Here is a 27,048-nt window from a genome sequence, read left to right on the forward strand (position 1 = left end):
CCCACTGCACCAGTGTAGGGTCTGGCAATGGATCTAAGGCAACTAACCAACTAATGGCAATCCAGGTCCTGTTGGCTAGCCTCTAGAGATCTGTGCCTCCTCAGACCCACCCCCAAACTAGCCATGCTGAACAGGGATACAGGCAGAATAACGTTCTCCACAGCTTCTCCAGACCCTTTCTCATCTGTCACATGTGTTCAGGGAAAACCTGCTCCCATTTGTGAAAAGCAGATGGGTGCCAGTGGTGGACCTGCAGTTTCTGGTGTCCTATGGCAAATGCCAGTAAGGCTCCATAATGCTGCGCAATGAGCACAGGGCCCACCAGAGGACGTTGGAAGATCCATGCATTATTCAGAAATCTGATATCAAAAAGAAAGCGATAATCACCTGTTACAGCAAGTGCAACCATCCATGTTCTGAATTTTAGCGTTCTACAAAGAGTTTTGTTTATATGAGCAAACAATTTAATAGAAACCAGAAGATATGTAGCTAGGCTATACTTGAGGTCTCCACAATCCCAGGTATCACCTCACTACCAGTAGTGACACTGACCATAGCTAAATACAAAACAGTCAGAAAAGATGATGAGAGAACAAATGTCAAAAAAAAAAGTGTAAAACCATTCCTGTTTTGGGGGGTCCACCTGTTGTTAATTTCATTAACATCAAAGCAACTGGAACCAATCAACAACCCCCTCTGCTATTTAACTGACCAGATCAATTTCCCAGCAGTTTAACTGACTTGACGCTATATTCTGATTGAAAAGTGTTCCTTTCATTTTTTGAGTAATAGATTTCTAACCACTAATGTGTGCACTGCAAAAGTTAAAACCTTATCACATCATCTCAGAAAGACTGATTGTGAAAATCCATTTGTTTTAGTCTCTATTGCAATCTGCGGGTCTGCACTGCTCTCAGAAGCTGAACTTTCTAATCTATTCATTGGTGTGTACATAATAACAACTTCAACTGGAAATTGGTCCTCAGTCACTCACAGGATGGAGTTACATAGTCCACTGACATAAACAGAGGGTACCTCAGTCAGAACAAAACCATTATTTTCCTGAATTAACTTTTAAGTCAGTAGCCACATCAAATTAGATTTTGTAATCATTTGGTAATGATGAGGTTGGGCTGTTATTCCTGTGCAGGTCAGGTTGCTGTGAGACTCCCATTTCCTCTAAGCTGACTTACCCTCGCATTAAATCTAAAATCTAAACTGAGAGATATAATGAATTTGTGGGTTGTTGCATCCTCTGTCAAAACAAAGCATCATTAGGAAGAAATGATTAACTGCACCTAGCAGCAGACAAAATGTCAACTTTCACCACGCTGGCAGAATGCGGTTGAAAGTCGGAGCTACAGCAGATGCTTTTGAAATGTAAAGTCGTTGCTCGACGATCAGTCTATGATCATGAGTCCTCATCCCATTATTCTAAAACAGGTTTCTTCCTTTAGTTGTATGGATTTGAAATCCTAATGGTGGGCTGCTGGAATCACCTCCCATTGATTAAGGTACCATTTTCAATATTTTAATGATTAGTATTGATGTCTTGGGTTTTCTACTGGTAGTCCACACTGGAATGAAGGTAAACCATGCAACAGATAGAGAGACATGTGTAGTAGATCATTTTAAAGGTAAATACCAAAGGTCCTGGAGAATGGATGTGAATGCTGAAGGGTCAGGTAGATATAATGATCACCCCAATTTGAAATCTATAAATTATGCTGTGAAATTGACTTTTTTTTTTAAGACCAGGTTCTCTGAATTCAAAATGAATCTTTTAGGAAATGTGAAGCCTCCAATAAAGATGCATGTGTTATTTCAAAATCTGATATCAAAAAGAGTGCTAAGGACCTGTTACAGAAGGTACAACCATTCCTGTTCTGAATTTAATCCGTCCACAAAGAGTTTTGTTTATATGAACAAGAATTCCTTCCGAACAAGACGACATGTAGCTAGACTCTGCTTGAGGTCTCCCCAAAGGCTGAACAGAAGATGACAACCAGGAGACATTCATGTTATCATGCTCTAAAAAAAAGCAAGATGGCCTAAAGGAAAGGGCATGGGTGTCTGTTGGACCTACACAGAGCCTACAGGGGTCAGTGTCACGATTATGTGAATCAGCCTTAAACCAGCAATCTATCTGAAGGCCAGGAAACGGGTTTCTTTCTTGACCTTTGTAAAAACTTTCCTGGCAGGCTTATGGTCTCAGTTGCTCATCTTGGGTCTGTATTTATGAATCTTGGTCATACAATGCTTCAAAAATGAGGACTATCCCTGGTACGCTCATTGGCTAACGACTTACTAATCACAAGTCGTTTAGCAATGACTGTGATGTTTCACATCCAGACCCACCCTTGCTGGTCACATCCGTGTTTTTTTAAACCAAAATTGGGACGGAAATGCCCCGTCTCAAGGTCTCAAAAAGAGACTCGAGAAACCAATGGACGGTGTCAGAAGAGCCCATAGTAGTCCATGTTTGATACTGTCTATGGTCACAGCATGTAAAACAGCTGGGTCATTGGTTTCTTAGAGGACTGCAGAGAAGCATATAAGCTTTGAACGATTTTGGATATCCAGTCTGTCTGCTTAGCCAATTACGTACAAAAACGAACACATGAATTCTGTTAGTCCTTCTCAAGTAATCTATCATCTCAGCAAACATTTTCCCTTCAAGATTATGGTTCCAAGAACTAGTTCCAAGTTTTATTTATCATAGCATGATGTTCATTTGGTGAATTATGGTCGAATTAAGAGTGAATTTTTTAAAAAGCATTATTTTATACGGTGGAGCAGCTCAGTGTTGTGTTCAGTACATTCTCAGGTGGGAAAACATCATCCTTGCACTTCTACCTTACACTAGGGTTATCATTTGAGGCAGGAAGTTCTCAACACACCACAAGACACATTTTTAGTTTCACAAAGAAAACAAAAGTCTCTCTGGCTGTACAACACCTATTCCCAATATCACATACATTCACACTCACGTACACACCAGCCATCCCTCTAAATGTCACGGGCTCGGCAGAACGCTCCGTCGATGCCAAAGGTTCAGAGGCCCTGGGATCAATATTACATCATTTCTCTCAATTAGGGCATATTTATTCCCCTCAAGTTATTGTACATCTGTGAGTGATCCTATCTGCATTCCTGGCAAGTCTCCAGATGAGTCGAGGGCCCGGGAGGAGAGGAAGACAGAGTGAGATAAAGATAAAGGGAGAGAAGAGGATAGAGAATGAGAGAGAAATGAAGGTAGGGGGAGTTTGGGCAAAGCATCAGAGGAAGGGGGGAAAAAGTGAGCAGGTTCATTTAAGATTCACGGAGGGGATGAAATATGATGGTGTCTTACCTTGGGTTATTACAGATGAAAGTGGTTACAAAACGGCACACTGTCCCAAATGGTTAATATGCCCTGCAGTGTGGAGGTATAAATCTTTACTGTCATATTAGAAAGGGGTGGGGGTCGCTGGTGGTGATTGGTAGGGATACTTGGCGGTGGGATGCTCCCATTAGTGTTTTACATAAGTACAGTAATGACAGGGACAGTCACGAGATGATAGGCTCTATCGACCAAAGATGGCTAATTTTCGTCAACAGATCCAGCGGAGCAGCAGTGAGTGCAGCACTGATACCAGCCATGTTTCAGATCATGGCTTGACCTTAGAAGACGAGCTATTTTACCACAGTGACCATGTGCTGCTCTGCTTCTCCTCCCACCCACAACATCATATCTGCCTCAGCAAACAGGAAAAATGGCTCAAGGCGTTTGTCCCCCTTAGCAGAAAATAGCATCACGAACTGGCCAGAGCACTTGAGTATTAAGATATACTGCCTCTTGCCTGTGCCAGCAATACTTTCCATCTCTGGGTAGACCTATTAATCATAAATTGAGCTTTGGCATCTATTTTATAGACAGTCTGGTTTGATGATGTTTTCTATTTTTATGCTTAATGGCTTAAGTGTTCTTGCATTGCACCTGCATGTAGGTACTCACGAAGGTCAGAAAACCTCTACCTTTGTCAGGCTTGATTATATCAGCAGATAAGAGGCACTGACCCAATGGGACAATCACTGGGTCTCTCATTTCAAGCACATTTTAAAACACAATGTAAAGCAATGCAGGTAAGAAAAAAAAGTCTTGATGAATACTAGAATGTGGTCCTGTTTTAACTTATAACTAATCCGACAGTTGATTTGTTTATTTATGCCACCGTTGCTGCAGTAAATGCAGTTTTAATGACTTTCTTCTGATAGATGAAGGTAGCAAATGTAGATGACGACACACGTATGTGAAATTGATTAAAGATGAAAAGATTTTTCACCCACGGGGGGACGTTTAAGTGCTGTGTAATATCGATCAACAGACTTCAAATGCAGAGTTTCCTGACTTGTAATCAGAGGAAAAAAGTCATTGAATATAAATAGTGAGATTTGCAGCATGTGTGATTCTAGATGCTGCTCTGGAACGAGATGAGATGAATTAGGAAAAGATTTGGTGGAGCAGAACTGGGCTGCTGTTTTGGTGGTTCTGCAAATCCCAACTGATTTTCTATTTCTACTGCCAAAAGGTTTTTTTTATTGCTTTCTTTACTATATAGTAAGGATTGCATTCAGTTATACTCTCTGAATACATGGAAAAATAGGTCTTTTTTTCTCAACATGTTGGTACAAAGTGTCTTTAAGTTAGAAACATCCATGCGACCCGGAAAAATTGGTGGTTGCTCTGTGATTATACTGAATTTTTTTCAGTTTAGGTGACAGATGCAAGGAGTTGCGGCGACCACTGGAAATCTGTCTCCAGACTGTCACAAACTGACTTGGATTGACTGCACTCACTCTCAGGCAGGTTGATAAAGGTCTTCAAATAATTGCTATCTAATGAAATAAATGCAGACAGATTGCCAACACTTTGCAGTCTGAGATCTGTGATGTGTTTCTTTGCTGTAGGGGACTTCGGAATATAACCAGCATAGCCTACAACCATTCGTCAACCAGCTGTCAGAATGGTTGCTTTGCGCCAATGTCATTTTGCAGTTAAATTGCCATCCTGCAGCACTACTTTTGTTGTGGAGGAATTTCTGTTTCAAATCTATGAAGTTTTGGCTAGACTCTGAATATAAGTATTTTGTGTAGTTGGCAAGAGATTTGCAACAGACGGCAACAGATTTGCCTTTCCACTGATTTAGCACAGTTAATTGTCATATTATCACAAACAGATTGCGTATAATTGACCCTACTTAACTCTAAACTGATAGTAGCCTGACTCTAAAGTGAGGTGCAGAACAGGTCTACAACCGCTCGCACTCTAAAATGACTCTACAAAGAGTAGAGTCTTTTTAGAAACAACCAGATTGCACGCAGTTACAATAATTTTGGTCGTGATGTGGTCACCAAGTACTGTTTTCCTTAGTGTCACTGTAATATTAGCCTATTGCCTAAGCAACCACTACCGTACCATACCATCGTCATTCATTGGTAGGTATGTAACAGTGTGATGGCAAATGGTACATTTTTGCATGCGGTGTCAAGCCAGAAGTGGCATGAAATGATTAGTTATATATATCATGTCATTACTGATTATGTCATCATAAAGCTGATGGTGGAAGAAGATAGTACAGGTCCTGAAGGAGGTAATTTCTTAAACCATGGACAGTTGTGTGCCAGAGAAGTTAAGTTTAGCTAGCAACTTGCTGCTATGTTTGAGGCTACTGTGGTCATAAGAGGTGCCTGGTCAGTGCTTATATTTAGTATATGTGCAACACTCCCAAAACATATGTAGGATTTGATACTCATGGCTCCTTAGGACAAATTGAGATTTCACCCATAGACCAAAGAGGGATGTAGACACTGACTTCTGCCATTGGTTTCTGCTATCCTGAAGTGTGAGTAAGAGCATTTTGGCTGCCATCATATAGGCTTTTTTCAAACCTAGCACTGATGAGAAGATGAAAGGGTATGGGCAAAGAGCACCGGTGTCAGATAATGTGAAGCGATCCAGTTTATTAACTCAAAGTATTGGAGGTGAGCCCTGGCAAATGCTGACCACCTTCAGCTGCCTGTGTTGGGACCACAGACTGAATAAACATGGACGTAGCATCCAAGCTGGAAAAATGAAGCTAGCGTGGACCTGACCTTAAGCTACATTCTACCTGAAGGCTAGCAGATGGTGATAGTTGTGGTTGTAGAAAGACTTCCCGGCTATGGGACCTCTGTAAACACTTTCAAGCTGAGTTCATGGGCTCAGTCATTAATTTTGGATCACATTAGATAAAATAAAAAAAAATTAAGCCTTCTTTTCGTACATCGAAATTATATGTGGTCTTCTAACTGGCGGACACAAAGCAATTCACAATTCGGTGAAGAACTGCAGTTTTTGGCACTTGATTTTTCAGGTGGTTTCCCTTTGATCTCATCATAGATCCTGGGGACATTCACAGTGACATTAATCGCAAATCCTTACATTGGTGAATAAAAGTATTGATATTTCTATTGTCTTCATCCAATTTCTTTGAGTAGATTGGATGGTTTCTACAGGAACACCATGATTTATAACCTCAAACCATGGATAAAATGTTCGGGGTTTTTTTAAACTGTATTTGTGTTGTTGTTTCATGAAGTAGCATCGATCAAGATCCTTCGAACACTTCTTGGCAAAAAGCTGCACAAAGGACTTAGAAGGTAAAATACTTAGTCAGCAGGTTTATAGGCAAGGTAGCACTGCGGTCATTGGATTAAACTATCAGTATCATGTAACAGCTGTGGTCTTGCTATTCTGGCAGGATATACCATATATCTTGTTTTGGGGTTATCCCTGGATTTAGTTTTTAGTTAGTCTTCCTCTGACTCATGTTTCCAGTTCCACAGAGCGTAGACTGACAAAGTGCAGTCGGTACAGTTACCGCCCAGCTGTTGTTCCATCAACAGCTGTGTTCTTCATATCCAAGCTAGAATTTAATTTTCAAAAGCTTCTCCTCCTCCTCTTCCTCCTCCTTGCTGCTGCCTTCTTCATTCTCCTTCCAGTACTATCATGTATCACTAGCTTCAATAGTCAGCCCCATTCAAGCACCAGCATATGGATTACCGACAGCAGCGAGCGGCAAGACTCGCTCAGCAACTCGGTGCCCTTCTTATATTTAAACACACCTTTTAGTGTTGCAGTTAAGCGCAGTAATTTTTTTTCTTTTAACAGCCATTAGATTAGCCCTCAGTTTAACCTCGGCACGGCAGCTCACTTTGCTCTCTTGTACTCTGCTATTCAAGAACTTCAATTGCTAGCAGTAGGAGGAGACATTAATTTTCTTTGGTGACTTGAAGAAAAGCGTTTTCCATTAAATTTCTTAGGTTGTTCGAAGCCATTTCTTCTGTAATATTTTACTTCATCCACAGTTTTTGTTGATCTATTTCCCCCCCCTCCTTGTCAGCAAAGAAAACCAAAGCCAAAATGCTATCCATGCAAACTCTTCCCTCATCATCATTGCCTCGGCAGTGCATTTGTGTGTGTTGCCTGGTTGAACTAATTGGCCTTGCTGTATTTCCTGCCAAACAGGTGGCCGTATTGGTTTCCTTCTGGCTGCATTTATGTGGCTGTGTGTCCAGGTTGGACAGAGATGACAGCGTCTCCTCTCTGCCCGGAGCGTGACCTTGGTTGGGCGATGCTCTCGCTGCACTCTCTTTGGTCTCACATTGGCCTTTTGGGCCAACTTCTGATTGTGTGCGTGTGTGTGTGAGAGACAGATAGAAAAAGAGAGAGCGTCCTCTGGTGACCAGCCAGAGAGCTACAGGGCCAGGATGGCAATGGCAGCAAACTTTACACAATATATGATGTCATGGCAAAACTGCTCTGAAGCACGTGCGCACATGCAGGTGAAGCACAATATTCTTCAGAGCTAATGATGCACACATTCACGCTCACGCACGGAAAGGTCTCACGCCGTCACCTCCGGGGATTTGCATGTGCTAAGCAATCTGATATGGCCAGATTTGTCCTTCTCATACAGTATTCGCCTGCTTTGTGTTGCTCTATTACATCTACAAGTGTGGTCCTCTGTTTGGTCCGTGGGCGGCCCTGCTCTGGGGGAATAAGAATGTGTCAGATGAAATGTTGTGGATATTTGTCTCATAACTGCGATGAGTCAGGCAACACCTTGCTTCTGTACATTGGGTAAAGAAACAATATTTTTTCTTCAGCTGTAGGAGGGATTATGACATGCTCAGATAGCCCCTGACCTCTGCGCAGACCAGAATAGAATAGAATAAAATAGAACAGAAATTTACACAACAGAGAGTTACTGTCCTCTTACCACAGCGTGTCTAAAGCTTCCCGATATGGAGCATAACAACATTTCTTGGGCGCTTTGTTTTATTAACAAGTATTGTGTTTCTCCTTTAAAAAGCGTGGGGAATGTGTTGCTTTTCCTATATTTAACCCTGTCCTTATCACCTTTTAACCACATTTGTTTTCTATATCAATATAAATTTCCTCATCTTATTAGAATGTTAGTTAAAGCTTTTCAGTAGAAATTAATGTGGTTTCCTTTTTTTCCCCCTCCCATCCTCCACTAGATTATTCTCTATGATGAGTCATAGCAGTGAGCTGGTAACAGTGTATAAAGGATAGATACACAGCGATTAGAAAAAACGGCCTTTAATTGGTTTTTCTGACAGGGAGAGATGCTTTAGCTAATGAGTTATGCTGTGTTTTGCTATAAAATCCTAATTTGTAGCAATTTTAGAAACAGAGTAGTTACATACTTGTTTTTATTTGCAAAATGTGGCGGGCCTGCCATTGTTGTCATCCATTATCAGAGCTGGTAGGTTTAAAGATGGCATTTCCCCAAATTGAGTTGAAATGTTAAAACAGCTGTGATGTTACCCTTTAAAACATCTGCCCTTGCAATCCCACTCTGATTGTCATTCAATTTAAAAAAAGGATCTTTGGGGGAAGGATCATTTTAAATCAACCAGTAAAATCTTGTTGGGTTTTTTTGTGTTATGATGGTCAGTTTTGATATTTTTTTGCCATTTTGATTTCATATTATGTCTTATTTCAGACCAGTTGGTCTGCAGTACACATTTCTTGACTTATAAGTACATCTAATACTGTAATAAAAAAAACTATAAAATTGCCCTAATGTAAGTGACCAACCTGGTTACATGGTTAGTTACCTATTTAGTATATTATTAGTAAAACTTTAGATAGTTAATGCTGAATTTGAAAAGAACCGTAACATTAAAAAAAAAACGACAAAACTTCAAAAACAAAAAAATAAGACACTGTTTATGTTGATATGTCAGTTTCTGATATGCAGTGTTGGGCAAGTTACTTTGAAAAATTAATTAATTATAGTTACTAGTTACTTCTTCAAAAAAGTAACCGAGTTAGTAACTGAGTTACAATATTCTAAAAGTAATTAATTACTTGAAAAGTAACTATTGCGTTACTTTTAAAAAAAAAAAACCCTGGGGTCCAGGGTATAATTGGCCATTTTTAACTACTTTTGATTTTCCCTCCACATTTCACCTTTAAAAACTATTTATTTGCCTTGTTTGGTATCATCCTTTTCAGCACAACCTCACGTGTCTGAATTTATAGTCATGTTTTTATTTTGACATAATGTATTAACACAATTGATCTAAAATCAGACAAAAAACATAAAATCTGAGTATAAAAAGTTATATTTTTTTACTATTTCAACCACAAACATGTTTAATGAATCATATTTCATAACTTTAAATGCAAATATAAATTGTCAATTTTAAAATCATATGCACAAGTTTTGTAAACAACAAAGTTATTTGCTTCCATTTACCTTTGACCTTGATTTTTTAAATAACCATTTCAAATGATTTACAGAACAATCAGCTGCATTCAATAAGATGCCACACAAATTATTTGTGCCACTGCAAAAAAATAATTTCTGTCCACTTTAAAGGAGAACATCACAGCCTGATACCTGCAGGTCTGACAGCAGCAGGTGTATCACTCCTGTTTCTACCTGGAGACAGCAGTCGCCTCATTGTTCTGACACACAACACAAAACTATCCACAACACTACACACTAACTACACAAGACAACACATTAACTACACACTCCAAACACGCTAAACGTCACAAATCTCTCACATCTCAAAACTCGCTCTCTCTCTTTTTCTGCTGTCTTCTCTCTCTCTCTCCTCTCTCTCTCTCTCCCTCTCTCCTCTCTCTCTCTCGCTGTCACTCCTAAAACTTCCCGTTTTTTAGTCATAAGCAGAGAGTGCACGCGTATATATTGTTTATCGTGATTCTGGTTTTATGTGGCCTATCAACACAATTTAAAAACTGGTATATGTCACCTTGTTGCTTTGTCTTTAAGTTGTCATGTGATTGGCTTACCACGACTACTTTATTCTTCCTCAGTCAAACAGCAGCACTCATGCGATTGTTTTGCCCCATTAGCTCCAGGTGTTGTGCTAGACAGTGATCGTGATTACCGTCCGCGGGAGCGCGCACAGCTGCTTAAAGCTGTAGCGCGCAGATTACTTACGTAGTCAGCTACTTCCATGCAACTGATATAAGACGCAGCAAACTGAACACAGCTTCAACCGTCTGTTTGCTGAAAAATAGTAACGGACCACATTTTCTTGTTAGTAACTGTAACGGCGTTGTAACGATAGGAATAGTAACGGCCGTTAGTAACGCCGTTACTTGTAACGCCGTTACTCCCATCACTGCTGATATGTCAGGGTTTTTTTTTTACGTAATTCATGATATACAGAAAAAAAGTTTAGTTTGAGCGTTTGAAGTCACAAAATCTGGGCAACCGATTAACACCGATACCAATATTTGGTGATTTTTAATCCAATATTCCAATACATCGACTGATATTTTTTGGCTTTTAAGCACAGAAAACATGAACTGATTTGCTTAACATTTGTTACATGTAGTTATTTATTTAGTTGCTTAAGCTATTCTTGGATCAGTTTGTTACTACAAGCAACATGGGAGTTGCAGACTGCCCTCTGGTGGACATACTGACATCAACACTTGCAGCATGGCTAAAGGGTGTTTCTCCTGTCTTTTCTTTAGTTTTTTTTAGTTAGATCGGCCTGCCAATAAACCGGAAGGAGTCTGATCTGACCAGTAGAACAGAAGAAGCAGATATTCTTATGAAAATGGAAATATGGCCTTGATCTTGACTTTAAGTGCAGAACCATTAGAAAATTATTGTTTCTGACTCAAACTGTAGGAGTAGCAGCAATCCTTGTTAATAGCGGAGGATCCGGTGGAACAATGAGTGACAGACACCTCCCCATTGCATAAACTAATCTGTGTTTTGGCCGGCTGATATAAAATTTATTTGAAGTAAAAGTACATGTAGGCAGAGAAAATATATTCCATTTAGTTCAACACTGCAATTATTTTATTTTTCCAGTAGAAGTTTGGAAATTACAAGTCACTTACATTTTTGGCATCTCCTAGCTGGCAACAATCGATGTTATTTTTTTCCCCTCTGTGAATGCACAATCTCACCAGATCAGTTCATACAGTAGTGTACATTTGGGACATAGCTTTATGAGTGGGCAGTTACTTTCCCTAGTACTGTGGGTGAGAGCCACGAGCTGCTTCTGCCAGTGTAAAAATCCAGAATCGTTACTTCGCTGTTCAATGTCTTGCTTTTGGAATGTACCAAAATGTTCACAACAATAAAACCAAAGTGCCCAGAAAATGTTTTATTGTCAAAAGATTCCATTTCTTTTCTTGGATGCTAGTGAGAGAAACCACAGCCGATGTGCCAGCTGCCTTGGCAGCACTCGGGTATAATCTCTGAGACTCAGGCTAACCATAGCACACGGGCCTGTCTCTGTTCTTCAGCAGGCATACACACACCAGACTATTCACTCTCCCTGGCAACCGCAAGGCAGATAGAAGATATTGAGCATCCTTCCGTGCAATGACATGGTATTGATATTGATTTCAATTATGACAGCCACGTCATTAGACAAAGTGTTTTTTAGAAGACTTGTGCTCCATCGGGTCCGTGGTCCATTAGTTGCCAGATGCTGGTTTAATGAGTTGAAAAGGCATCAGCAAAAGATTCTCTAGGATCTTCTTTTTAATTTATTTATTATGAGCTTAATTGTCCCTAACTGGACTCATCTGGAGTTTTTCTTCTTTTTTTTTTTTTATAGCTACTGTAAAGTCATGAATTGTACAGAAGGAAGACAAAGACTAACCAATGAGAGTGGCCTTCTAAGCTCCCCTTAAGGCGGTATGGGTAAGATTAGGCAAATAAAACTACTCGCATAAGGTTAGGCAAAAAGGTCGTTGTCGTGGCAACGGTTCCATGGTAATGGCTCCATTTGATTTGCTTGAGTATTTGTTCCCGCTCATGGAGAAAGCTGCCAATGCTCCGTCATGATTGACTGCTTTAAACATTGCGCCGTAAAGGATTCATTTACATTCCTTGCACCCTGTTTGGCACACTTTGCTGATCAGATCTGTGCTTTTTTATGGAAGGTTCACTTCCTTGCACACAGGCAAACAGAATAGCAATAACACGATACACAAGATAACCAAGGATAGGCATCCAAACAGATACAACTGGAAGACGTTCTGTCTCACTGATACCTCTCTCTTCACTGTTACTGGTTTTTGCTTCATTTTCAATAATCAGACAAATAAAAGACCAGGAGAACACTTCAATTTTTCAGAAATTATCAGTGAGATCCAGTCTGTTTTTCAAGTCAAGGTGCTCTGATTATCTGAGTGGCTGTGTGCGGTTTTTTGGGGGGCTTGTTGTTTTTTTCTTGACTTGAAACATTTGTTTTTCTTGGTTCAGGTAAAAATATGCCGGTCTTTATCAGCATAAGCAGAGATGAAGTATATTTGCTTTAACTGCGTATTTGGCTCTGTGTTCAGCTGTGGAGTACGATCCCTGTGCACCCTGTGTCTTCCTGACATTTTGTGTGTGGGGGGTTTTTGGGGGGCTTTTTTCCGTCCATCCAAAAAAGATTGCGGTGTTTGCTGTGTGGGGCTGTCAAAGTGCAAAAGTGTTCAGTGCAGTTTTACCAAAAACGCATGAAAGCTGGCGCTTAAACTCCCCAACAAACATCTTGAGTTTAGTTTATTTGGCAAGCAGAGACACAGCTTGGCCGGGCTGTCTTCTTGTGGTCTCGCTTTTGTACAGACAAACATATTATAATTTCAAAGTGGCATCAAATTATCATAAATAAATCAATTCTCCAGGAGAAGCATCACTGGCTGAGGCAAAATTGGGATTGTATTGATGCCGCTGGGGAAATTTATTTTTTTGCATGACATTTATACTTAAATGGAAAGGACCACTTCTAACGCTGAGTCTATTTGCCCAATTGATAATTTGACTGCAGTCACTCGTAGGTAGGGTAGATAAGTGAGGTTTTCCCAGGATAAACTTAATTAGCCCATTTCATGGTAGAAGCAGGTGGCACTGATATTCAGCAGACTATGTTTTTGGATGTGTGAAAGAAAAACAGCACTAACCTATCAACACCAGGCAGCTCCAGAGTCCCCAGGCTGTGGAGTGGGGTGCTGCCAAATTGCAACTGTGTGCGTGTGTCTGTGTGTGTACTTGGGAGAGTATTCTATGAGTTTGCGTAGGTGTGTCTCAGGTGCTCTGTTGTATAAGGTGTGTGTGACTGTGTGTGTGTTGAGAGTGGGGATTGTCCCATTTTAGAAGAGCCACGCTATGACTCATCAACTAATAACAGGGAGAAAGAGTCAGAGGGAAAGAACCATGTCTGCTCGACTCTGTGTGTGTCTGTGCCTTCTGTATGCGTGTGTGTGTGGTGTGTATTTAAAGAAGAATGAGCGGTTGTGAACCATGGGGGGTTTGTGTTAATGCTTTCACTACTGTATCTGATGCGCTTGCAGAAACCTACACTTCTTCTTAAGCTTCCTTTTTAATGCAGCCACTCGTGATTTCCTCTGTCACAGCTGTAAATTGAGTGCATGTGTCATACACTGGCAGGGAACCTGAACAGGGGAGTAATGCATCACTCGTGGCAGTGACAGTTAATGTCGCTGTTACATTGTACTGTTTTTGAGATTTTCTCAACTGATACATTTTCAAGCTACTTGAAGTTACCGGATAGAAAAGTTGTGCTTTTACTTCAGAGCTCTAAAACTGATCCATTTTCTGACACTTATCCTGGGGCATCTGACTAGGGTGCCTCCTAGATGCCTAGGAGGCTCTTGCTCGGACCCAGGACCGGCTGAGGAGAGTATATCACTTGCGTCAGCGGTCCCCAACCCCCGGGCCTTGGACCGGTACCGGTCCGTGAGTCGTTTGGTACCGGGCCGCGAGAGTTGAGGTTCAGGTGTGAAATGTATGGTTTTCAGGGTTTTTATCGGTTTTCAGCGTTATTTTGTTATCGTTTTTATCGTTAACTCGGTTTTCCCGGGTCTTTTCACGTGTGTTATGAATAAATCTTCTTTTTTTCGGTACCGGTACTAGTTTTATTTTGTTGTATTTATCCGCGACACCTTAAAGGCCGGTCCGTGAAAATAATGTCGGGCATAAACTGGTCCTCGGCGCAAAATAGGTTGGGGACCGCTGACTTAGGTGGCTTGGGAGCAATTCAGTGTCCCCACAGATGAGCTGGAAGAGGTGGCGGAGGTGAGGGAAGTGTTGGTTTCTTAGCTCAGACCCAAACCTGGATACCCAGTAGAAGATGGATATCAGTATAAGCAGAGACACCTTGGCTGCCACTTCTGACTTTTGGTGAGGGACACTGAGGCTTTCCCAAACCAGCCAAGATATCCAATCTCTCCAGGGTTTCTCCCAGGTCTCTGCAGGACCTCCCCCTAATATGACATGCCTGAACTCCACACCACAGATGCAAAAACAGGAGGCATCTTTATCAAATGGCCAATGTGCAGGAGCAGTTGCACTAATCTGAGTCTGAGAGCCCAGACACCCTGTGGAGAAGCTCATTTCCTTGGCTTGTATCTCATTCTCTCGGTTGCTACCCACAGTCCATTGCCATATATAAGTGTCAGATTGTAGATCAACTTGAAAATCAGCAGCTTCGCTTCCATGTCATGCTCTCGCTTCATCATGTAAGGCCTGTACAGCATCTGTCAATCTGTCCTCAGAGAATCCAAGATTCCTGAATCTTCCACTTGGAGGCAGTGACTTGATTCCAGCCCATCGTGGACGCCAGCCCTTATCCTCAAGATCAACGTGGTCTTAAATCTTTTTACTTATTCAGTTTTTGCTTTTTATCTTAACTTTAGGGTTATGCAGTGCCACAAAGTGAAAAGAAAAGAAAAAAGACATAGCTACTAAGATGGGGACTGGGAAGTTTAAAAACAAGCTTGCCACCACAAGAAACCATTTAACTATTCAAACCTGTGAACAGGAATCATGTGAGATCAGAAAAACAATGCTAATGGAGCCCTGCGTGTCTGCTGCTGCTACATCAACAGCTCCTGTTGGGCCACCTGCTAGTAATGTGGACATGACAATAACAGCAGTGAGGGTTTTGTTGGATTGGGCACAAAACAACTCATCTCTTGTGCAAGAGGATACAACAGCAACATCCATGCAGTCCTCAAGGTCAAGACACCTGTGAGAGAAACAAAACAGCATTTAGACATTGCTACATTTGGTATTAAATGAGAAAAAAGGTGTTAGTTTGCTTTAAAAATGTGCAGCAACACAGTCTAATATGTAAAAGCCTACTTTCTACAGAACCTGACAGTTGGTTATGGCTTTTGCTGTATTGACTTTTTCTTGTCAGACAGGATGTCCACAAGACACATTCTGACGGCTTCTCATGATTGTTGCCATCTGGACTTGGCCTTTACCAGCGTGTGTTAGTGCTCATTTTCCAAAGGTGGGTAATAATGTCAGCTAAACGTCAGTCATGCCGAATAAAATGGCTGGCATTAAAGGACGAAAGTTTTGCTGCAGTGAAGGCATGACTCTCAATAGCTCGCTGCACACACATCCTTGAAATTAAAACGCCAGACCTATCCGCGAGTGCTATAAAACCGCATGAAAAAAAGTTATCTCTGCAGCAGTTCAGTAGCTGTGAATCATCAGCCTCATGCAAATTTGACACAGGCACAGGATCTCCAATGTTTGGCCTTGGGTGACTGCTAGTTCCATTCATTAATACTGACTGAGCCGATTCGGTTTTAAGCTGGACTTTGGGCACAGCTCAAGGCAGGTTGCGTCACAATCAAGGTTACCTTAATATTAACATGCAACTGTAGGGAGGTGAAGTTTTTTAGCGGGTAAAACACCAACCGAGGAGAGATCAATGCAGATCAATGGCAACGCTCCCGCACATGCTCGAGATACGAGGCTATACGAGCCCAAAGGCACGTAGTGTAAACACTGCATCGGATTGGATCGGAGGGTTCTGCGGGGTTCCCCCCCCCTCTGTAATTGAGGCGGCTGCGTTCTAACGCGGTGTGATTGCGTCTTCATAGTTCCGTGTCGTTTTTCGCCGGGGAGCATAATGCAGTGCATCTACAATCATCAAACAGCTGTCAATCTGCCAGCTGGTCTGCTCTCATCCCACGTCTGGTGGAGAGTACCAGTGAATGTTATCCTCTTGGGGCGCTTTGTATCTGTGTGTGTGCACGTGTGTGCGCGCATGAGAAAACTGGGTTAGAGATTGAATCAGAGCACGCACATAGGCCACAAGAAGAGGCACGGGGTCTCCATTTATTGTATATCGGCCATGGGGGTTGGTCTCGTAGTATAATGTAATAGTATTGGTTCAACCCCGTTAACGAGACACATCATTTCCTACTTTTAAGTGCACTTCTCACATATGAGGGGACTGTTGAATTAATGACCAGCTCTTACTGTATATTGCTGTTGCCCCCAGCATCAGAGAAAAGAACTCTGTCTTTACCGGCTAAATGAATAAAGGTGTAGGGTAGGCGAGGTTAGAGCACAGCTCCGAAGGCAAAAGGGTTTCTCACAACGGCAACTTTGTGGCATTTCTGCTTTTCTCCAATCTTTCACTATATACAGTGTGTGCTATAGCTCCACTTTTTACATACATATTAATGAAAGTGCCTTATTTAGTAGACTTGATTTGCATCAGGAAAGTCCCTGTTTTTCATTTCCAGCCCTGCATAACTGAATTTGCATAGATTTCAGCTCCCCTTTGTGTCCATCCTCAGGTAGATTATGACTCCTAAAGAGTGGATGGTGCTGTTTCGACTGACCATCTAGCATAGCTCCCAGGCCTGAGTGGTTTATTCTCCTTTGGGCTATTTTTGGGTCTCATATTTTGGAATGTAAGTTTTGCCTGTCCTACTTACTGCATTCCCCAAAGTGAACTCGAGGCCTTTTTCAGCCTGATCCAGATTTTCCCTCCCCTTCTCCCTCCCTCTCTCCCTCTCTATCTGCCTCACTCACTATCTCACTCTTTTCCAGTCTCTTCGCAGCCATCTGTTCATGCTTGTGGCATCTCTCTATCTGTCTTCCCTCACTTGCCATATTTCACTCCCTCTCATCTCGGCTCTCCCAACATTTTATCCATTCTCCCTCTATTGTGTAGCTTTCCTTTTGCTGCCGTGCCCGTGTTTGTATCACAGCATTGAAGGACTTTGTGGCTCCTTTCTCACAGGAATTCATAGTTTATATTTTACCCCTTGGTCACATTTCACCATCATTTCATTGACACCAAAAGGACCTGTAGTTCCCTTCGGTGTCACTGTCGCACTCGTAAGTCATTTTTGCCAAGTTAAAAGGATTTGTATGTGTAGTTAATGTCTTGACAGCACTATAAATTACTTGAACCAGCTTCAAGCGTATTTTACAAGAAATGCAAATAGAAAATGGCTTGCAATGATATTGACTATTTTTGAGCCTTATCGACCCCTCGGAGCACTTTACACTACAAGTCATTATTTTCACCCATACATCCACAGAGTGTTTTCTAGAATACCCACGCAGCAACTTCACCATCATCACGCTAGAAGTGGACTGGAGATGCTGCAGATCGAACTACGACCCTCTGATTAGTAGACGGGAAATCGTCAATGATAACAAGGCCAATTACCAGTCTGCGCAAACAACCTGAGGAAGCTGTTAGAGAACAACGTGTTCTATTGACATATTAAGCAAAAATCGACCGAAATTATAGAGCAACTAAAGTGAAGAGACAAACAACAGCTTCTGAACCCAAAGCATAGCACTTCTTGCTTGAGCATGTATGCCCGCAAGTGGAACCAGCACAGTGGCACCTTTTAATGATTTCATGGCTGACTGGAGCAGCAGGATGAACGCAGGGCTGTGCCGGAACATGTGTGTGCTCAGAATTTGATCAGTTTACTGGGCAAACATGTACATGTGCCAGAACCAAAAACCTTTTTGCGGATGGAGGCGTGAATTCACCTGACTGAGCATGACCAGGCTGAAAGCAGAGAGACTCTACAAGGAGTAAAATATGCTTTCACTGCTTTCTATGAATTGAACACTTCGGGTAGCCATTGATTGCCCCAGTTTCAAGTCAGTATGTGTTTTTAAGGGGTTATGGTTGAGTGCGCTAAAGCACGGAGCTTGAACAGTGAACAATATGTGTGACTTCAAGTCTGGACTTCATATATTATGTGATAGTTTCAACAAATCATAAGTTTTTGATACTTAGTTAAACATTTGAGATGAATAATATGTTGGCTTTGTGTGAAATACTTAAATGTAAATTGTTGTTCATTGTGAAATTGAAGACTAAAATTAGTTTCACTCGGTATCTATAGTTAGTCAGAAGAAAAATGACATTTCCTTCTGTATTCGTTTATATTTGGTGACAAGGCCCTGTGTGCCTATATGGAAACCCTGAGGATGAGAGAGTAGTCGCACAGACCCCGGCATAGGGGAGAGGATGCAACAGTGAAAGCAGATATGACATTAAGTCAGGTAAAGCATGAAAGAAGGAGTTGTAGGGGGAGGTGGGTTACACAGCAGCTTGCACACAAGTTTTGGTCAGGCTAAAGCCTAAATGTCACAGGCATACATGACATATAGGATTCTTTTTCAATCGTTTTCCCCGCACACAGAGATTTCTCCAGATTCTCAGAATCTTTTGATTTTCTTTAATTAGGTTCTGTAGATGACGAGAGTCATTGCAATAGTTGCAATTTTACATTGAGGAACATTATTCAAAAACTTTGAACTTTGTTTTTGGTAGACTGGAGAACGTCTGCCCAGCTTTCTTCTGAGAAACTCTGGGTATAATAAAAAAACATCTTACAGAGGCAGTCATGTTACTGACCTGTTGTCAATTACCTTAATTTGAATTAATTAAATTACTTGCAAACATTTTCCTTCAGCTGTTTCTTTAGTACTGTTTACTTTTCTACACTTTTGCTGCTCCCAACTTTTTACAACTGTTTGTCATCAACCCAGATGACAGGCAACATGGACATCCCACGTTTGTGAATGCTCGAGAACAAGGCGGTGTAGGATATTCACGTTGATATTTACTAAAAATCCAGACAAGTTCATATCTCAGTGACCTTGACCTCAAGGTCAGAGGTCGAGTTTTCTGAAAATCTCGTGAATGCGATAACTTGTGACGTAGGATTTCATCAAATTCAAAATGTAGCAGTAAAATGTCTCAGTTTAAGTGTCTGATATGTTTCTCTGTATTATTCGGACTAAAACATGGATTTCTGAGATTTTTTTCTTACACTAATAAGAAAGAATTTTTACATGTATTTGATCAAATGCCTTATCGGCATATTAATTTCTGAATGTGCCGAGTACAACTACACAGGGCTGATATCGCATTTTCCGCTGGACTTGTTTTTTTCTTTTTCCTCAAAGCTGGGAATTTTGAGTGACAGGTAAAGGGGATATGCATCAGCGGGTACCTCTGATCAGTGGTGCTGGATGATGTCATCACACATATTAGTACCTACAAACTGCAAAAGCTGTTGCCATGGAGATCCTTTTCTTTCTTTCATTCTTTCTTTTTTTCCAGTAGTGAAACGCGGTCAACGCCTGGAGCAACAAAACGAGTGTGTCAACCTGCATAAAGGGAAAGAGCAGCACAGTACGCAGCTCAAGCATCTTTGGCTTCGTATAGTGTACTGCGCGTGCGTGTGCACTTTAGCTGTAACCGTGCATTCAACCACTTTTTTTTCATTAGCTGAAAATTCAGGAACCCAGTTGTCTAATTTCTGCTTTGTGCCACACAGTTTTAACCCCGAAGATTCTGAAGGCTGTGAAATGTGCCTGTCTGCCAGATGTGTTTGAGTCATGTGGGATCATTTGAGCATCATGTTCTGTAATCTCTGTGCGTTGTGTATGTTGATGCACATGTAGGCGTGTGCCTATATGCGCGTGTGCTCATGCGTGCACCTGTGCAACCTAAATTGGGATGATTGACTTATGGATGGTCGCTGCAGCACTCCTCAGAAAGTGTCAGCGAGTGAAGGAGGAGAATCCAAAACTTATCATTTTACTTGAATTCTAGCTTGGACCTTGCTTGCACTTAACCTTCCATTTGCTCCCTTTCCCTGGCTCTTTATCCGGCCTTGCACACTCTTACACTCCTTCTTTTTCTTCCTCCTCCTTTGTTGTTGCCATCTGCAGCAACATTAAGTCTCTTTTGATCAGCAAGGGGTAATCATCAATTAAGTGCAAATGCACATGTGCATACAACTTAATGGACCACACGTCTTCTTTTTTTTTTTTTTTTGCTGCATTTAGACGTGTTGTCTTCTGAAAACCGTTGCTAGTAATTACAGCTCCATTTTGTCACACAGTGTGAAAGATAATGGGGCCCGGTGTTTGTCCTCAACTCTTTGCCGCAATTATAGCCCAATGTTAATCAATTTCACCGCAGAAGCAAACAATGGAGAACAAGCCTCTTATACAACCGAGGTCACCAAACAATAGAGCTGGAGATAAAAGAAACTTAGCCAGGAGTAGTTTGGCACTGCAGCGAGGGAAACACACGGAGCTTTCATGAATAGTTAAATGTACATTTTAACCAGGGTGTGTGTGTGTGTGTGTGCACTAAAAGGATCCTCTGTTCTGCTTAACAAATAGGCTAAAGCTAATTAACGCTCTGGTATTATTCAAAGATGCAGTGTTCCCACTTACATAACAGGCTGCAAAAGATGTGCCTTATATGTGTGAACATGGCCTCCCTCAGGTGTTTGGAGCCACTGCTTGACCCTGACGTGTCACCCGCACCGTACCCGAGGTCTCCATCACCTTAATGGGCTGTTAAGCATCATTACAGCCTCCATGACTTTAGCTTAAACACAGCCAAGGTTATCGATTCAAGGTGTTTCAGGCGGGTGCGTGCGTCACAGGACACAATGGCAACTGATATAGACAGTAATTGGGGGGGGAGGTAACACATTAATCGAGAGGCAACACAGGATATTCCAGATTAAAGTTTTCCTTTGAAGTTGAATGAAGGCGGTGAATAAATGAGAGGACTTTAAGGAGGCTAATTATGTGTATTGATTCAGATCGATTTGGTCATCAGCGTTATTATGAAACTTACCAGGACCTCTTGGTACATATGCAGGATCTATTTCATGTTGCAAGGTCAAGATTTCCGCTGTCAGTTCCTGGTATGAATGGAAAATCAACCACCCACTTGGGATGAATAGCTCTAGCTATTCCTATATAAAGGAGAAAGAAACTTTCTCATGTTTCCACGCCATCGCACAAAGGCCATTTCGTCCTCTTTGCTTTCTTTGTTTTGTGTGTTTTGGGTTTTATTTTTCATAGATGCATCTGATGCACAGACTTCATCCTCTCTATACTTCGCCTCATGTCATGGCTCACTTGCTATAATGTACAGAACAAACACTCAGTGGCTGTTTCATTAAGACACACCGAGCTCTCCAAAACTGGTGGCAGTGAAAGATCAGCGCAATGATCTTGCTGTGAAACATAAACAGTGACAACCAGTTTACTTTGCAGTAAACTATTTAAGAGATATTGTCTTGGCATACTTTGAGCTCTTTTTGCATCAACTGAACATCATACCTGAGTATTGTTGGTAACTACGTCTGCTATGGTCACTGTGAACCTACGTTTAAATGGATGCTTTCAGTCGAATAGCCTACTCTGGCATAAAGCTCGCTTTACTCAGATGATCCTCAGTTCCAGCACCTTTGGCATGTGGTTGGGTGGGAGACTGACATCATGAATCTGGGGCAACCACGAGATATTAGCATATCAACACAACCCGAAATATCATTTTCACACCATTGTTTAATGTCTGTCACAAACAAACTAATGCAGTTCTGAAGGCAGAAGATGGTCAGTCAGTGTCAATGTCAATTTTATTTCTGTAGCACGTTTAAAAGCAACAAAGTTGTCCAAAGTGCTTGACAAGCACAAAACAAAAAACCTGATGGTACTCAAACTGAGCTCAAATTAAAAGCCAACGTAAAGAAGTGAGTTTTTAGACGAGATTAAAAAGACTGTATAGACTCTGAAGTATGAATATCAAGTGGCAAGTTATTCCCGAGTCTAAGGGCTCTGGAATAACTGCAAAGGCCCGATCCCCTCTGTGCTTTAGTTGAGACCTTGGCTGTACTAAGAGCATCTGGCTAGACGATCTCAGTGCTCTTTTGGGGTTATATATGTTGAGGAGTTTGATTAGCGGTGAACAGTGATTTTAAACTACAAGGGGTACATTCAACAAAGACCTTGAAGAGTTGGAGAAAAGTGTCAATTAACTCATACAGTAAGTCCTGTACACAGATGGCAAGTAATGTTGAAGCAAATACACTTAAAGGGCCGTTTATCAATATGGCAAAAGCTAAAGCTAGCCAGAGCTCAAAGCAATGGCCTCAGTATGAGCAGTGAGAGTTATTTCAGTGACAGAAGATCCTGTAACTTAGGAAGATTGGAATTGTTAAATATTCTTTACGGCTGTGAAAGTTTTCTTTGAATGTGATACAATTAGGCGATCATTTTCAGTCATTGTTAAGTGCAGTGGTCAGTTTCGAATAATTATCTTCTAATGTCTGTTATTATTAATATTTTCCAGGCAAATCAATTTTCATTGCTATAAATCTTGCATACATCAAAGTGCATATGTTACCAAGACGAAATACTTGTTTCCTTCAATATTTTTTGCTGCTGGAAGGCAAAAAATGAGAAAATTACAATTTCTAAGGTTGTTACTACTGTCAAACTAGCAAACAAAAGTCAAATATTGATTGTTCAACAACTCAGGAATGAAATGTGACAGTGTTCAGCATGCTAAATACCCTTTTGTTCTAACAACACTTATAGAATGTGGCAAAAAAAACAACAACCTCTGAAATCATTTTCCCCTTGTTCCGTGTATTTGAATTGAAAGTAGAACTTTCTTTCCATCAAACCTCAACATGAGAAACACTGCTGCCTCTGTGTGGTTCAGAGGCAGCAGTTATGGTGGGCTGTGATAACTCTGTTGACTTATCCGTAGCCACAGGTAAAGACTGAGAGAATTTGAAGGACTTTTCTGTCTGGCGTAGTACACCCAAGGACAGAAAACTCCTATTATCCCTGGGTTTAGCAGCAGGGTTATAATCTTATAGCCCAGGGGGCTATGCTTCCTCCGTGGCTTCCCATTCTAATGCTGTCTACACTTTAGAGCAGCATTACAGTATAACAACACAGTAATTCATCGTGATAGGGGGCAGCCATGCCTGAGGTTGGATAGTGTGTAATTTGATCTTACACTCTGGGCTCTACTTGTGAAGTGAAAGTAAAGATTCCCTCAAATAAAGTCACATTTTGACACTTATCACATCACAAGTGCAATAAGCAAAAAAATATATATATATATTTTTTTAACTATCCAGTTCCACCTGATAACTTCTCATTCACCAGTGTTTGTTCAGGTTTGGCAAATCGATGGCAAGACTCTGGTTCTTTCTGGACCCTTGTATCACCAGCAGAAAGGACGGGACTGTTTCTTTTTGAAAGCTTTTCCTCTGTACTCTTATTATTTCTTATATCCCTTTGAATAGCAAGGCCAAACGTGTGTCATTGATTCTTGAGGCCAGCTTGTACCTGACCATTGAGCCTGTCCTTTCTTTAGCAACTTCTCGATTCGCATTCATTGTGATACACTTTCACACCTCAGAGCTGACTTTTACAAGACTTCTACATTGTTTGCCACTGAAAACAGCTCCAATATAGCAGCTGAGGGACATGGCAGGCGGTTAAAAGACCCTGTGCTTGTGGTCCTAAGTGAATACAGTAGATGTTTCGGGCCATTATTATTTCTGAAATCTATACTATGAAAGGCCCAGTGTTTCCACAAGTTCCTTTGTTAAATATTGTATAGAATATCACACTGAATCTTTTGGCTCCTGAATTTGTTTTACTTTTGTCTCCTGGTTGAAGGTCCTCCTCTGTACATTTTTGATTTCCTCTCTCACTTTAAGATATGAAGTGTTTGAAGAAAATCCATATTGATGCGAACACATTTGACCAACGCTGTTCACTGTCGGGCACTGGCAAAAGAGAAACTTTAATATCCACCACTGTAGTTGGGGGGAAATGTTGTGAAGTTATGGTCTAAGTAGATTGTTAGTGCTTTAGAAATGTGAAACATCAAAGTGACCTAGTTACTCAGATACCCCCATTTTTTGACTTCTTCATAAACGCTGCAGCAGCATAGTGGAATTGGACCAAAGTCCTTATTATGTGGCGCAGATAAAAAGAAAATGAATGTATCTGCACAGCAGCTGATTACAGAGTGCTTTCTCAAACAAAAAAGCCGTGCAAAGGGTTTGCTGAGTTCCACCAGTTCAATAATTTAGCCTGCACTTGTTGTAATAACTCTCTTTGGAGATGGTGAGCAAACAAAAGCTTTTTCCAATTAACAGAAAATAGGTGTTGCTATAGTCTTGAGAAGGCACTTGTGAGGATAGGAGTTTGTTTGAAAACCTCATATGAGGACACACTGAGGACATTACTTCAGCTGTAAACACATAATGACAGACTACTGTAAACTATCAGCAAAAATGGACAAATTGGGAGACTGTAGTAGAATCGGGAGAACAAATATCCAAAGATATTTATTGCTTACGAGGAATAATTCTGTGCAAGTACGGGTCTCTTTCACTTTTACATATACACAATAAAAGATTCTTTACCCTCATAAACATGAAGCAATACTTTAGAGCAAAGTGCAATAGAAATATCTAAAATCATAGGTTTATTTATTTAAAGCTGCACTCAGTCATTTTTATTTACTAGAAAAAGAATATTGTACTCATAAATATACCTAGATTAGTGTGTAATTATGTCTTCCAACAAATTCATGCATTTTTATAAACTTATAATAAATCAGTTCTAAGTATATAGGAGCAGGTTTGCAGTTTTGTTCCCCCACCATGTTTGACTATATCGGCTGGGAAGGACGTCTCCCTTCCGACTAATCGCATTTTAAGTAGGAACTCAGTTGCACTCTGCATTTTACTGGGGTGACAATTTTACACACTCTATATTTCAAAAATTAATCATTAATGACAATATGCTTTGAAGAAATTTAGGCTTAAATACATAATTGGTACAATAAAGTCAAAGTTAGAGGAATGCATTTAGCGGTTTGATAGCTCATGTTAGCTTAACTTACAGTAACTAGAACATTGTGTGGCTGAAACTTATGTATATGTTGTTAAAGAAATAAGAGTTTCATATAGCCTTAGTCTAAGTGACTACATTAAAACTACATTTCCAATGTACTGCAAGATGTTAGCTACACCTGTTCAAATGCTTGTTAACGCAAATATTTAATCAGACAATCACATGGCAGCAATTGAGTGCATTTAGGCATGTGGACTGGTCAAGACCATGTCTGCATGGCCAAACTGAGCATCAGAATGGGAAGGAAAGTGAAAATGGTTGTTGGAGCCGTGAAGGCTGGAAAACTCAAATCGGCACTGTTTAATACCAAGGAAGAGCATCTGTGAATGGACACATCAAATGTTCAAGTAGATAAGCTACTGCAGCAGACGACCACACCGGGTGCAACTCCTGTCAGCTAAGAACAGGAAATTGAGGCTGCAAAGGGAAGGAATTCAGATTAAACACCATGAAAGCATGGATTCGTCCTGCCTTATGTCAATGGTTTGGGCTTCTGCTGGTGGTGTAACGGTGTAGAGGATAGTTTCTTGGCACATTCTGAGCCCCATCTACAGTTCAGCATGACTCAATCGTTATAATATAGAGGACTCTGCCATCTGGAGAACAGGAGGACCTATGTAAAATACAGTGGGGATGCGCTATGTGGACTACCGCTCAGCTTTCAACACCATAACCGTGGACATACTCACCACCTTCAGATCTCCCCTGCCACCTGCTCCTGGATCAAAGACTCCGTCACCAACCGGCAACAATCAGTCCAACTCGGCTTCCACCTCCTCCCCCACTGTCACTCAGCACCGGATCCCCAGAGGGCTGCATACTCAGCCCCCTACTGAACGCCTTGTACACCTGTGACTGCTCACCCAGTGTATGCCAATGACACCAGTGTACAGGGTGGTGGTAGAGAACTTATCCCACTGGTGCTCAGAAAATAGCTGAACATCTTTAAAACAAAAAAACTCGTAATGGTCTTCAATAAGTACTGGCAGGCCCACTCCCTCTCATTATAAATGGAGAACGGGTGGAATCTGTTTCTGGGCACCCACATCTCCGCTGATCTCACCTGGACCCACGACACAACCCCCCTGGTAAAGTAGACCCAGCCCTGGCTGCAATTCCTCTGTGTCCCGAGGAAGAATCACCTGGATAAGAAGCTGCAGCTGGCCTTCTGTTACTCCTCAGTGGAGAGCGTGCTCTCCTACTGCTTGGGTTTTTGGTACGCAGGGGCCGAAACTAAGAACAGGAAGGGTGTGCCTTAACCCCACCCCAATAACTCATTGGCTGCTCTCTGTCACCCCTGCAGGCCATTGGCAGCTCCTCCTGTCTCAGGAAAACCAGTGCAATCATCTTCTTGCACCCCGCTGACCCACTTCCCCCTGGTCAGCGCCTCAAGTCAGTCAGGTCCCTCACCTCCAGACTTACAAAGAGCTGGACC

At 41.3% G+C, this 27,048-nt stretch overlaps 1 protein-coding gene and 1 long non-coding RNA gene across 3 annotated transcripts in view; both read left to right on the top strand.

Annotated features, from left to right (window-relative positions):
* LOC120737552 (interleukin-1 receptor accessory protein-like 1-B) overlaps positions 1-27,048 on the top strand; it is a 324,999-nt gene that overhangs the window by 206,240 nt on the left and 91,711 nt on the right. The gene's annotated exons all lie outside the window — the stretch shown is intronic.
* Positions 10,655-27,048, top strand: part of LOC120737553 — a 47,108-nt gene continuing 30,714 nt past the window's right edge. The window contains exon 1 of the long non-coding RNA XR_005696760.1: positions 10,655-12,928. This is a non-coding gene — a long non-coding RNA (uncharacterized LOC120737553). The remainder of the gene's footprint in view (positions 12,929-27,048) is intronic.

Source organism: Simochromis diagramma, unplaced genomic scaffold (assembly GCF_900408965.1).
Source record: "Simochromis diagramma unplaced genomic scaffold, fSimDia1.1 OVJJ01000413.1, whole genome shotgun sequence".
Classification (NCBI taxonomy): domain Eukaryota; kingdom Metazoa; phylum Chordata; class Actinopteri; order Cichliformes; family Cichlidae; genus Simochromis; species Simochromis diagramma.